The 12,852-nt window shown below is 43.4% G+C and overlaps 1 protein-coding gene across 8 annotated transcripts in view; it reads left to right on the top strand.

Annotated features, from left to right (window-relative positions):
- The window catches only part of SGMS1 (sphingomyelin synthase 1), a 290,635-nt gene that overhangs the window by 101,335 nt on the left and 176,448 nt on the right, over positions 1–12,852 (top strand). Inside the window, exon 1 of one of the 8 annotated variants that reach the window (XM_027111921.1) lies at positions 11,533–11,566. The exons of the other annotated variants lie outside the window; for them this stretch is intronic. The gene's annotated coding sequence lies outside the window, so the exon portion shown is untranslated. Of the gene's footprint in view, positions 1–11,532; positions 11,567–12,852 lie in introns of those variants that run through there. 8 annotated transcript variants of the gene reach the window in all.

Raw genomic sequence — 12,852 nt, 5'->3', positions numbered from 1 at the left:
ATTTTTTTATTCTCTTGCTCTCAGTTCTTCCTGATTTCCCGGCTGAGTCCCACAGCAGCTTTTGCACATGCCTACTTCCTTTTTGAATTCCTGGCCTCCCCCCCGAGCCCAGCTCATGGCACATGCCCTCGGAAGCAAGTCTCGGAGAAAGAGCCTGCCCTCTCCCTTCTTCCTCTCCACCAGTCTAGCTGCCCTTTTCCCGGCAAGTGTCATGCTGGGCTGGTCCTGAGCTTCATCGTGTGTGGGCACATCTTATCTCTTACTCCCTCACACATCTCCTTTTGTCCTGCCCTCCCCTCTGTCCAGTGCCCAAGCATCCTGCTGTTACATTTAGAACCTTGTGGTACAATTCTTGAAATGCACCAACTGTCTCATGCCTCCATGGGTGTCTTTCATGTTGAGACCCATCCAATCCCTCAAGGGCCCGCTTCACACATTGTAATCTGATAGTCGTGCCTTGAATATTCACAAAGCATTTGTTGACCACCTACTGTGTGCATGGGAGCTGGGGTGCAGATGCCAGGAGATACAGAGATGGGTCGGACTGTTTGTGCTATTGGTAGAGAAGGGGAGAGAAACGTGGGAACAAACGGAGATTACTCCTAATAAAAACATGAACCAGCTATAGTGAGGACCCAAGGGGAGAGGAAGCAACTGTGCCCTGGAAGATGTGGAAGTGGGCCCCCGGGACAGGAGGAGAGGGTCATACCAGTCATCAGCCAGAAGCCAGTGGGGGTTTCCTATGTCCCCCTTTGCTGATGGCATTTCACTGTGACTAGTGTAGAGCAGAGGGACACCTCTATAACTAAAAGATCTCTAATGGTGGATTTGGTTCACTGTGGCAGGTGGTTGGAAAGAAACATTGAGGGCTGTAGATATCCCTAAAGTAACACATGGGCAGGTGCCAATTCTCTATATCTTTGGGGCCAGGCTTTGACCTAAGAAGATAAGCAGTCCTTGGTATGGTTTCTCAGCGCTGGAGGGCTTCCTTATATTCTTCTGCTCTAAGAATTTGTTGGTTACATACTCACTGCTCAACAGCTCAGATACTTAGATGCCCTATTTCTGTGGAAAGGCCTCAAATACTAAGTCTCAGGATGAGGCTAAGTCACAAGGTCCTCCCAGTCCAAACCAGATCGTGTTTTAGTTTCAGTGGACCTTTGACTTTTCATTCATGGATGGTACTTATCTCAGTTTGTAATTGTGTGTGTGTGTAAATACCTCTCTACTCAAGTTATTTTAAAGACAAGAACTATTGCTTTCTCGTCAACCTTTTATCCATACTGCCTGCACTGGGCTTGGTCTATAATAAGGAAAGAATGAACAGGACAGACACCCATCCAGAGAAGTGAACTTCTCTGTCAACACACAGAGACTTTGCACAGCACAGTCTGAGAATAGATAACTGACTTTTTTTTTTCATTTTTTTAAGTTGAGTTATGGTTGATGTACAATATTATGTAAGTTTCAGGTGTACAACATAGTGATTCACAAATTTTAAAGATTATGCTCCATTTGTAGTTATTATAAAATATTGGCTATATTCCCTGTGTTGTACAATATACTTGTAGCCCATTTTATACCTAAGAGTTTGTACCTCTTAATCCCCTACCTCATATCTTGCCCCTGCCCCCTTCCCTCTCCCCACTGGTAACCACTAGTATGTTCTCTATATCTGTGAGTCTGTTTCTTTTTTCTTTTTCTTTCTTTTTAATTTTGGATAACAGACTTTTAATTTGGTCAAGGAAAAAGGGCAGAAGAAAGTCATCATTTACCAAAGTCCCTTCCAGCAGATGGTGTTTGCAAAACCGAAAAGGTCTTTTCAAAATAGAATGTGCTTTGATGGAACAGATCTATATCCGGGTTGTAGTAGTGTTTATATGAATCTATACATGTGATAAAATTTTATAGAACTGTATGCAAAAAAAGGGGACAGGAACTGTACATGTAAAAACTAATGAAATCTGAACAAGGTCTGTAGTTTAGTTAACAGTATTGTACCAATGTCAAGTTCTTGCTTTTGATACTTATATTGTGGTTATGTAAGATAAGAGGGGAATACATGGGAGCTTTCCACTGTTTTTGCAACTTCTGTGTGAGTCTAAAATTATTTCAGGAATTCCCTGGTGGTCCAGTGGTTAGGACTCTGCACTTTCCCTGTCAAGGGCGCGGGTTCAATCCCTATTTGGGGAACTAACCGTAGATGTGTGGCGTGGCCAAAAAAATTTTTTTTTTTTCAGAATCAAAGGTTAAAAGAAAAACACAATGAGATACCACTACATACCTATAGCTAAAAAAAAAAAAAAAGGCAAATGAAACAAAAATAGATATTACCAAGTGCTGACAAAGATACAGAACAACTTGAACTCTCTTGCATTGCTGGTGGGAATGTAAAATGGTACAGCCACTTTGGAAAACATGTAGTTTTTTACAAAGTTAAATATATACTTACCATACAAAATAGCACTTTCATTCCTAGGTATTTACCCAGGAGGAGTGACCTCTGTTCACACAGAAACCTGTAGGCTAATATTTGCAACAGCTTTATTTTTTAAATATTTATTTATTTTGGCTGTGCCTTACTGCTTGCGAGATCTTAATTCCCCTACTAGGGATTGAACCCGGGCCCTCCGCAGTGAAAGTGCAGAGTCCTAACCACTGGACAGCCAGGGAATAGCCAGCAGCAGCTTTATTTCTAACTGCCCATAACTGAAAAAAACTCACATGTCCTTCAACAAGTGAGTGGATAAACAAACTGGACATCAATGGACTATTACTCAGTACTAACAAAGAACAAACACAACTATCTGGAAGAATCTCAAATGCATTATGTTATGTGAAAGAAGCCAAAAAGGTACATTCTGTATGACTCAAAAGGGTACTTACTGTATGATTCCATTCGTATGACATTCTGGAAAAGACAAAAGTATAGGGTTAGAAAACAGATCAGTGGTTGCCAGGGGCTGGGAATGGGGGAGAAGATTGACTTTCAAAGGGCATAGGGAACTTTTTGGAATGTATGAAATAGTCTGTATCTCAATTGTGGTGATGATTACATGACTATATGTTTTGGTAAAAACTCATAGAACTGTTACCTAAAAATGACAAGTTATTGCATGTAAATTATACCCCAGTAAATCTGACTTTAAGATGAAAACACAACCACCAACAAAAATGAATAATTAATGATGTTCTTTGGCTTAAATACCCATGAAGAATTCAGTGTCTGTCACTTGTCCACGATTTGTAAGGATTTGTGAAGTCATTGGTTATATGAGATGTCTCGTTCAAACACAGGAGCGTAACCTCTTCAGTACTTTGGCCTCTAATTGAGCAATGGAAATAACTGTCACCATAGAGATGGATGCTCTAATCTTTTTAAACAGAATGCTGCTGGGATATTAAAACAAAAGCTTCTGGTTCTTGCTTTAGCGGATGCAGTCTTTAGTATGTGAATATTTAATCACATGTCACTCTGTCTCCTCTCCTGGCTTCTTTGCCATTAAAACAGTCATTAATGGAATAGACTTCTGTTTTGGATTGTTTTAAATCTCAGCCATAACAACTGTGCTGTGATTTTTTTTTTTTTTTTCCCCTAGAATGGATGAGAAAATATCCTATTGGGGAAACCCAGTGTTTTGATTTGACGGGAGGAAGGAAGGCTAACTTCAGCACTACAGCCAGTATAGTTTAAATATAACTCACAAATGTCTACAGCAGGAACTAGAAGATTCAGACTGTAAATTCAATGCCCTGGAGCTCTGAAGCAGTATCTCTTGATAACCACCATCCTTTGTAAATCGAAGTCAAAATTTGAGTTTTAAAAAAATTTATTTATTTATTTATTTTTGGCCGCGTTGGGTCTTCGTTGCTGCGTGCGGGCTTTCTCTAGTTGTGGCGAGCAGGGGCTATTCTTTGCTGGGGTGTGCGGGCTTCTCACTGCGGTGGCTTCTCTTGTTGCGGAGCACAGGCTCTAGGCACGTGGGCTTCAGTAGTTGTGGCACGCAGGCTCTAGGGTGCAGGCTCAGTAGTTGTGGCTCACGGGCTCAGTTGCTCCGCAGCATGGGATCTTCCCAGGCCAGGGCTCGAACCTGTGTCCCCTGCATTGGCAGGCGGATTCTTAACCACTGCACCCCCAGGGAAGTCTCCTCAAAATTTGATTTTGAAGGAGGATTTAACTATGATCTGTTAACTGTGATTTGTGAGGTTGAAGGATATAACTTCTACCTTTATGGAATAGATAGCTGGATAATGCATGTGAGGTTACAACAGTCTTTTCCCAGCAGAAGGCTCCTTGTTAATTTAAAACCAGGGTTTACTAGATTGGCTTGGATTTAATGTGATCCAGTAGTCTTTTTCAGCTGAGCAAACACTTAATCATTAACCACATGTTATGCGTGTTATGAGGGGTTGGGTTTACACAGGCAAATAAGCCTCAAGCCCTGTTTTTAAGGAGCTCACCATCCAGCAGGGTTGACAGAGCTCTGTGCAGCCCCCTTAAGGTCAGCTGTAGGGGAGACCCCTAAGGAGGAGGCCCTGACCTGGGATGCATCACTTGAGTCGGGCCTTGGTGTGTAAGGAGGCTTTTGTTTGGTCCTGAAAGAGAGCGCCCAATTTTTCAGGCAGGAGGAGACAAGTGCTGTATGAAAGCTTTTGTGATCAGGGAATCATTACATTGAAATGGGGCAAAGAATTTCTTCCCTTCCTCCCCAACTAAATAAGTGTTAAAGTAAAAGCAATATATTTGTATATATATAGTGTATACAGTAAATATTCAGATTATCAGGAAAGATATAAAATTATAAGTAATTTACCCCCTCTATTAGTTTCTATTGCTGGTATAATTAATTACTACAACGTCAATGTTATGAAACGACACAAATTTATTATCTTAATGCTTCTGCAAGTCAGAAGCCCAGCATGGGTCTCACTGGGTTAAAATCAACATGTCCGAGGCTTTTGCCCTTTCCTGGCTTCAAGAGGCTGCCAGTGTTCTTTGGCCCATGGCCTCTTCCTCCATCTTCTCTCCGACCATTTTTTTGTAGTCAAATCCAGGAAAGGGTCTCTGATTTTAAGGACCCATGTGATTAGACTGGGGCCACCTGGATAATCCAGGCTACTCTTCCCATGTCAATATCCTTAATTTATCACATCTGCAAAGCCCCTTTTGCTGTGTAAGGTAACATAGTCACAGGTTCTGGGGGGGTTAGGATGTGGACGGGGGGCCGTTATTTTGCCTACCACATCCTCCCACCCTTATTCCTTTTGTCCTTCCCACTGGTAAATTATTTGGATACCAAAGCTAGCATATATGTAATATATATTTATTTATATATGTTTATTTAAGTTTTTAATCCCATGTTTGATCATACTATGTAAAGCTATACTTTAAAGCACTTTCCTTTTATTAGCATTCACTGAGCTACCTGTTTTATTGTAAGTGCTGTAATTGGATTCTAGTTAGTAGCTGTTACTTTTTTTTGAAGGTCACAAATAATGATGGAGTGACCATCATTGGACATACATCTTGACATTCTTTTCCACACATGTCCTTAAGGAAAATAAACTGAACTGCTGGAATTAGAGTAGTTGTGGGTTGTTAGTTTTGAAAGAAGATTTTGAGAAATTAATAAAAGGGAAAAGGAATGCATAATGCTGAAGAAAGTAAGCTCTTTAAAAGCCTTAAAGAAGGAAGCGAGCATTTGTTTACGGTTTATTATGTGCCAGTCACTGTGCCAGAGGGTGACTTCCTTTTTTTCACGTGATATTCCACTGTGGTACCGAGAGAGCGGTTGTTAACCCCAATCTGCCGCTGAGGGAAGTGAGCGGTAGAAGCTCGTGTAACTTGCCCCAGGTTGCAGCTCTAGGGTTCACATCACCCTTCCTCCTTCAGGGACAGTGGGGACCTCTTAAAGTTATATCCCCTACATCTCAGTCCTCAAGTGTGGGCAGCATACCCAGATGGTGACCCTCTTGATACCCTTAGATTGTTTAGCTCTTTGAATATTTGAGGTGCCCTCATAGGCATTATTTTCACTTAACAGAAGGTCTCACAGAACGAGTGGCTTTTAACGAGTTTTAAATGGAGCACTGCTAGCGCACAGCACCCTCGGGGGCGTCACGCGTTGTGGCCGGTGGCTCTGGCTGGGCAGCTGGGTCTGCAGCGAGTGGGTGAGTCCACCTTCAGCCAGCCCTCCGTGAGTCGTCCCTGATGGGCTCTGTCTTGGCGGATGACGTGGGCCTCGTCCGTCCCAGGCTGAGCTGGGGCTCACGGTAACCAGGGCAGCTGCTGGTCTGGAGGCCTTGTCACAACAGAAGTTCTCCTGGCACTGGTTGCTCTGGGATGTTTGCATGTTGGTGTTTGAAGCTCCTGAAGCCCCTAGATGAGGCCATTTAGGGGTGCTTCTTCAGAAGAGCTTCCACACACCAGGTGCATATAGTTGCTGCCTTGGTCTGCCCCGGCAGGCCCAGCGGTGGCCGGTAGGTGGTGTATACCAGGCTGCTGGCTGTTAGCCGCCTCATTCTGGAAGAGGGCAAGGGGGTTGGAGTCCACGGTAAACTGACCTGGATGCAGTGATGGTTTTGCCACCGGGATCATAAAAATCAGGGTGCTGTGTGCTGTTCAGGGTGCACGGGTGACTTCGACGGCTCAGGCCTTATTCCACTTGCTCTCGTACAGAAGTGTGTGCAAAATGGTGTGTATTGCTTCTCCAGAGTGAATGGTGGTTGATTAAAGGGTGTCAGAACCGCCTGCTTTTTAGCCTGTTTAGCTCGGCTCTAGCTGGCCTGGGCCCAGGGCCTCTGTGTTCCTGGGCTTCTGTCGCTTAGAAGAGCTGCATGGCAGCACAGAGACAAGGGGCTGTTTGTGTGAATTCAGACCAGTGGCAGCTGCAAGAAAGGAGAGTGATAAAGTCCTTCTGTTTTCCTTTCACTGAACTCTAAGGGCTACTTTAGGATTTTTATAACATTACAGCGTTCCTTAGGAAAGCTTGAACTTGGAGCATTTATTCTAAGGATTTTAGGGATCTTTTGTGAGGGGAGGTGCTGTCTGTCAGAAGGACCATCTGACAGGGATGGAACTGTTGGCTGGACCTAGCTACCATCGGGCTGTGTGATCTTGTGCCAGTCACTCCCTTTCTCTGGTCCTGTGAGCCAGGGAGCTGGGACCAGAGCAGCCAAGTGATTCGCACTCAGTACCAGCACTTTGGGTACTGGTACACTGGTACTAGGACCCTGGGTCCCAAATGACATACTTTGCTGAGGATTTGGAGCCCAACAGAGCTGCTTCTGATTCCTGGGTCGCAGCACTTATTAGCTCTGTGAGCCCAAGCAAGTGACTTCACCTCCTCGGCCTCCGTGATCAGATGGGGATAAAGTCACTTGGATCGTGGGGTGGTCGCCAAGATTCAGTTCAGTTAAATGAGGTGCTGTGCGAGGAGAGCACTTTGCCAAGTGGCTGGCTCCTGGTTAGGGTGCAGCTAAGTGTGGCCGCCGTTAACTGTAAGCTGCGTGGTATGAGGGCCTTGCAACACCCCTTTACTTCTTGTCATAGAGCGAGTGCCTCCCGTTAGCCTTAATTACAGTGAAAAAGATTCTGATAACTGTGGACCAGTGGGAAGTCCTTCCTCCCAGGGTTCTCTGTTCTTTCTTGTTACTTTAATTTGCTCCTTGAGGAGTTAGTGACCAACCTGTGAGGTCTGAGGAGTGGGTGGGCTCTGCTTACTGGGCTTCCCTTTAGGAAGATGATTCTATAACATGAAACAAAGCTAAAAACAAACATGGTCCAAGGGACTTCCCTGGTGGTCCAGTGGTTAAGACTCTGTGCTTCCACTGCGGCGGGTGAGGGTTCGATCCGTGGTCGGGGAACTAAGATCCTGCACGCCGAGTGGCGACGCCAAAAAAAAAAAAAAAGTGGTCCAGATGGCTCAACTTGGGGCTTCTCAGTTTGGAACTTTGTTATTTCAACATGGCTTTTTCATGGTTCCTAATTTTTGTTATTAGAAGACAAATTTATGAGGCGTAGACGATGCAGAGGAAAAATGCAACTCTTTGTTTTCCTTGAGAGAGAATACAGGGATGTGTAAGGAGGAAGGCTTAACCTCTTCCCAAGTATGTATTGAACTCTGCTATTTTTAAGACATTTGGAGATGCAAAAATGAATTCAACTGATGTAGTCCTTGTCGCCATAGAGATTGGTTTATTGGAGCAGGGCAGCCATTAAATTATAGAAATAATGATTTAATTATAGTTGTGATGGTGCTAGGAGAAATACTGTGTATAATTATTGTGCAGTGCAGGATCGCATGTGATAGGGAGATCAGAACATCACCCTGGGGCAGTGGCTTCTAGCTTGAGATCTCAAGGATGAGAGGGGAGTGTGCCAGGGGAGATGAGTGCGTCTCTCCAGACAGAAGGAACACATGGGCAAAGGCAGAAGGGAGCTAGGCTCCTTAGAGCGACTGCAGGAAGGCCAAGGTAGCTCAGAGGCCAGCAAGCTCTGGGAACAGAGGGGTATGGATCGTTCAGAGAGGTTGGCAGGGGCTGGACATCCAGGATCCAGATTTTTTTTTTTTAATTTAGTATTTATTTTATATTGGAGTATAGTTGATTTACAATGTTGTGTTAGTTTCAGGTGCGTAGCAAAGTAACTCAGTTATACATACACACATATCCATTCTCCCTCAGATTCCCTTTCCATATAGGTCGTTACAGAATATTAAGTAGAGTTCCTTGTGCTATATAGTAGGTCCCCATTGATTATCTGTTTTTTATATATATAGTAGTGTGTATATGTTAACAGGATCCAGATTTTATTCCAAAGAGCAGTGGGAAGGATTGAGCTAGAAAAGGGCCTTGATGCAATTTCATATGTGTTTTTAAGAGATCACTCTGGTTTCTTAGTGGAGCTTAGATTTGGGGGCTAGGAGCATAAAAAATAATGGGGAGACCAGTTTGGAGGCTTCTGCAGCCATCCAGGTTTATTATGATGGCCTGTTTCTCAAGTGTGGAATGGAGATTAACATTTAGGAGGCACAGTGCACAGGACCACCAGATTGACAGGATGGGAGATGTGAGGGAGGGGAAGGAGCCCAGCTCAGTTCCAGTCCTGAGCAACTGGGAGAACTGTGGTACCATCTGAGCAGATAGAAAATTTGGGGGGATTGTGGTTTGGGCGGGGATGGAGATCTGCTGGACACACTCCTTCTTCTTTGGGGATGTGTTCCCCCCTAGATGTTGTGTTGCTTGCCCCCCATCTCCCTCAGGCCTCTGCTCAGATGGCCCCTTGTTAGGGAAACCTTTGCGGACCACGCAGTGGTCCTCCCCGCTGCACCTTTCACCGTCTGACAAATTGTTTATTTTCTTATTTCTTTAGAGTATATATCGTCTTAGGAAGGTGTGCGCTCCTTAAAGGCAGGATTTTTTGTTTGTTTTATTCTCTGCTGTGTCTATAGCACCTAGAACAATGCCTGGCGTATAGAAAGCCCTCAATAAATACTCGTTGAATGAATCATGAGTTTGATTTTCATTCTGGTTTTAATATCCTTTTCAAACTTGAGTGACTTTTAATTAACCTGAGGCTAGAAAGAGGCGTAGTGACACTGTTCATTTGACATATCAAGTCTTTTTTTTGTTTGTTTAGGCAGGATGAGTAGAAAAGTTTGATTTTCTTCTCTTTTTTTTTGCTTTTTAATTTCCGTGTTAGAAATGATAGAAGAGGGCAGTTATGAAAATATTTGAATATCACATCTTTTAAAATTCTTTACAGATCAGTATAAACATGTAGCCCTCCATCTGATATATTGTTCAGATTTGGGGCTCAATTATAGCACATTGTAATTCGTTTGAGCTAATTATTTTTCTGGGAGCGGTCATTGACTTTTTGATTGCATCTTTTTAATTGCTAGGGAAAGGTATGGAGATTAGGATCCAAACTTCCTTAAAGTAGAAATCTGAGGGCAGCACAGGATAAAAACCTTTTGTTAGAGATATTGCTGGATCCCTGGGTCTCTACACAGCCAGTAATTTGAAAGTACTAGTAGTTCATAAATGGTTTCCTGAAATCTTTTTTACTTTGGGTTCTAAATCAATTGCTATCACTTGTAAACAGGATCTATACTTGTGAAAGAGAAGGCTGTATATGTAAATAAAAGGTTATGGGTACAGCTGTTGAAGTCACACCTCTGTTTGAATCCCACCCCCTCCCCTCCCCCCCAATCACTTACTAGCTTGTGACTTTGTACAAGTTACTTCACCTCTTTCTTTAAAATGGGTATTACCAAAATTGTTTTATTATTTGAGGGGTTAGGGGAAGACATATTCATTATTGTTACCATTTATAAGCTTAACATAATTGATGGTATTACTAAATGGGATTTAAATGTAGACGTATCTTAAAGAGGACTGTGTTAGAGGGTATAATTGGCTCACTCCAGTGTTCCCCAAACTTGCCTGAACATAAGAATCGCCTCGAAGTGCTTGTTAAAAATATAGATTCTCAGGCAGCACCCAGATTTACTGACTTAAGTCTCCAGAGGAGGGGCCTGGGAATCTTGCAAAGTAGGTAGGGTGATGACACATCCTGGATTTTGTGAGACTGTCCTTGCTTCCAGATATTCTGCTTGGTAGATTCTAGACGTGTGTTTATACTTGTCAGATTATATCCCAGGTTTTAGACAGGTAATATGTCACCGTTTATATAGGCCACCTTATTCAGAATCTTCTCTCTAATCAAAGCAGACATAACATGCTTCTGGGTTCCCAGGAACATGAGAGGATTTATAGCTACAGCACAAGAGTGTTGGTGTAAGTTACTCAGCTTTCTTGGCTTTCTCTCTCTTTACAAAACCTATCTGATTTTAGTAATCTGCTCTGTGAAATATACTCAGGGACACCGTCAAGTATCTTGATGGCCTTCTGTCCTCCTGAGTCTCTAAGGCGTCAGTTACTCCAGGCTGTCAGAGTGGCAGTGACCATGGCCGCAGTGTCTCTGCAGGGGGGCGAACCCCAAGCTTTGTTCATTGAAGGCCAAGCCTGCAGAGCTGCTCTTTCCTCCTCTGAGAGCTGGGAACCAGGAAGGAACGTTTCACTCCACTGCACTTAGGACAGCCTGTTCTTAATCAGCTGTTATGGAAAAACAGCATTTTGTTGTTTTCACACAAGCCTGCAAGTTCATTTGTTCAGTTGTTCATTAAGAACAACTCATTCAGAAACTGTTGTGAAATGCGGGCAGATATTTGTCATCCTGTGGGCGGACCTAAAGGACTGAACCTTCCCGGTATTAAAGGCAGGAGGCGGGTCTGTGTGCAGGTGAGTTTGCCGCCTTCTTCTGTCACGTGGGCAGATAGCAGGAAGCAGGAGGAAGCAGGCCCTCAGTGGGGACTCCCCTCGACTCCCTCAGGAGCTCAGCTATGGGATGAGTCTGGGCCTGCATCTTTCTTTCCCAACTTCTCTTGCTGTTCTGGCTTTTTTTTTCTTTTGTCATCTGAAAATCATCTTTGTGTGGGGAGAGGCTGGAGGTGGAAATTTAAGAGTCTTCTTTTTATAAGGAGTAGAGATGATTACCCAGGTAAGTGGTGTTCTGATCAGTCATAGCCACAGATTGATACCTTGTCAGGTGAGCTGCCTCTTGGGGAGGAGGGAGTTTGTGGAAGGACAGCCAGGCAGCTGGGCACTCCGGTCCTGTTGACAGGGAAGAGGCAAGGCCCACGCCAGGCATTTCTAAAGTGCAAATACAGCACGTAGTAAAGACACCATCTTGGTCCACAAAGCAAGACCTCTGGTTAAACAAACTAAAAGCCATCCAACCAACCAACTCCTCCTTTCCTCCAGCAAATACATGTATACATACATACAACAAAAATGGACAGTGATGGAAGAGGTGCAATTTTAACTTTGTTAAATACCCATACTTAAAATTGCAATTGTTTATGTAACTATGTATAATTATCTAAAAAATAGTTCCAAGGTTTTTTTCGCTAGGGTTTTAAAGATACCATGTAGTTTAACGTCTTTCCACATTGTCTAACCTAGGAACATAGGAACCCGAGGTTCCTATTCTACCCTTTTTTTTTTGAAACTCCTGCAGCACGGAATAGATGACAGAACACCTTATAAGGACTTAGAGACGACCTGTTGAATTGGATTGAAGCATGACTCAGTCCATTTATGTAGGTGGAACTCTGCCTTACTTGCTTGTGGGTGTGCACATGTTCATGATGTTTATTTACAAGCTGTCTTAGCTAATTTTTCTTAGTCTGTGTGTGAATCATATGGAATTACCTCTGCCAATTAATTTCTTTAATTAACCCAGAGAAGAGGGAAAAATCAAACATGTTTCATTAAGTACTCTGCCTAGAGTAAGTTAAAAATGTAACAAAGTACCTTTGTGTATAATACAAAATTGTGTATAAAATGATGTCTAAAACAGATAATTGTAAATAGTTGAATTCTCAGATCATTTCATTTTGGTCAGAATGGTAGTTTGTGGACAGGTTTCCCTCCTCGTCTCTAGTCCTCAGTATTGAAGGGAAGGTCCCAGGGATGTGCTGTGAATGGACAGGGAGAGGAGTTCCTCCACGTGAGGTGAGAGGCACCGGAATGGGAGGCACATCAGGGCACATTAGAGGAAGCATAGGTGTTATCGCCAGCACATAAATCACGAGTGGATGACAAGAGATGAATGTGGCGAGGCTGGGGGCTACTCCATGAGGATCCTGGATGTCCAGAGAGCATGTTACTCTTTGGATTTTAAGCAGGAAGGGACAAAACACAATTTCTGCTTTAGAAGGTCTCTATACCCTTTTGGATTGTGGGCTGAAGGCTACGACAGCAGTAGCAGCTCCAATTGCTCCT

This window comes from Aethalodelphis obliquidens, unplaced genomic scaffold (assembly GCF_003676395.1).
Source record: "Aethalodelphis obliquidens isolate GAN/ISIS:26980383/991018 unplaced genomic scaffold, ASM367639v1 scaffold11, whole genome shotgun sequence".
Lineage (NCBI taxonomy): Eukaryota > Metazoa > Chordata > Mammalia > Artiodactyla > Delphinidae > Aethalodelphis > Aethalodelphis obliquidens.
The sequence above is the reverse complement of the archived record's forward strand: the minus strand, read 5'-3'. Positions and strand labels throughout refer to the sequence as shown.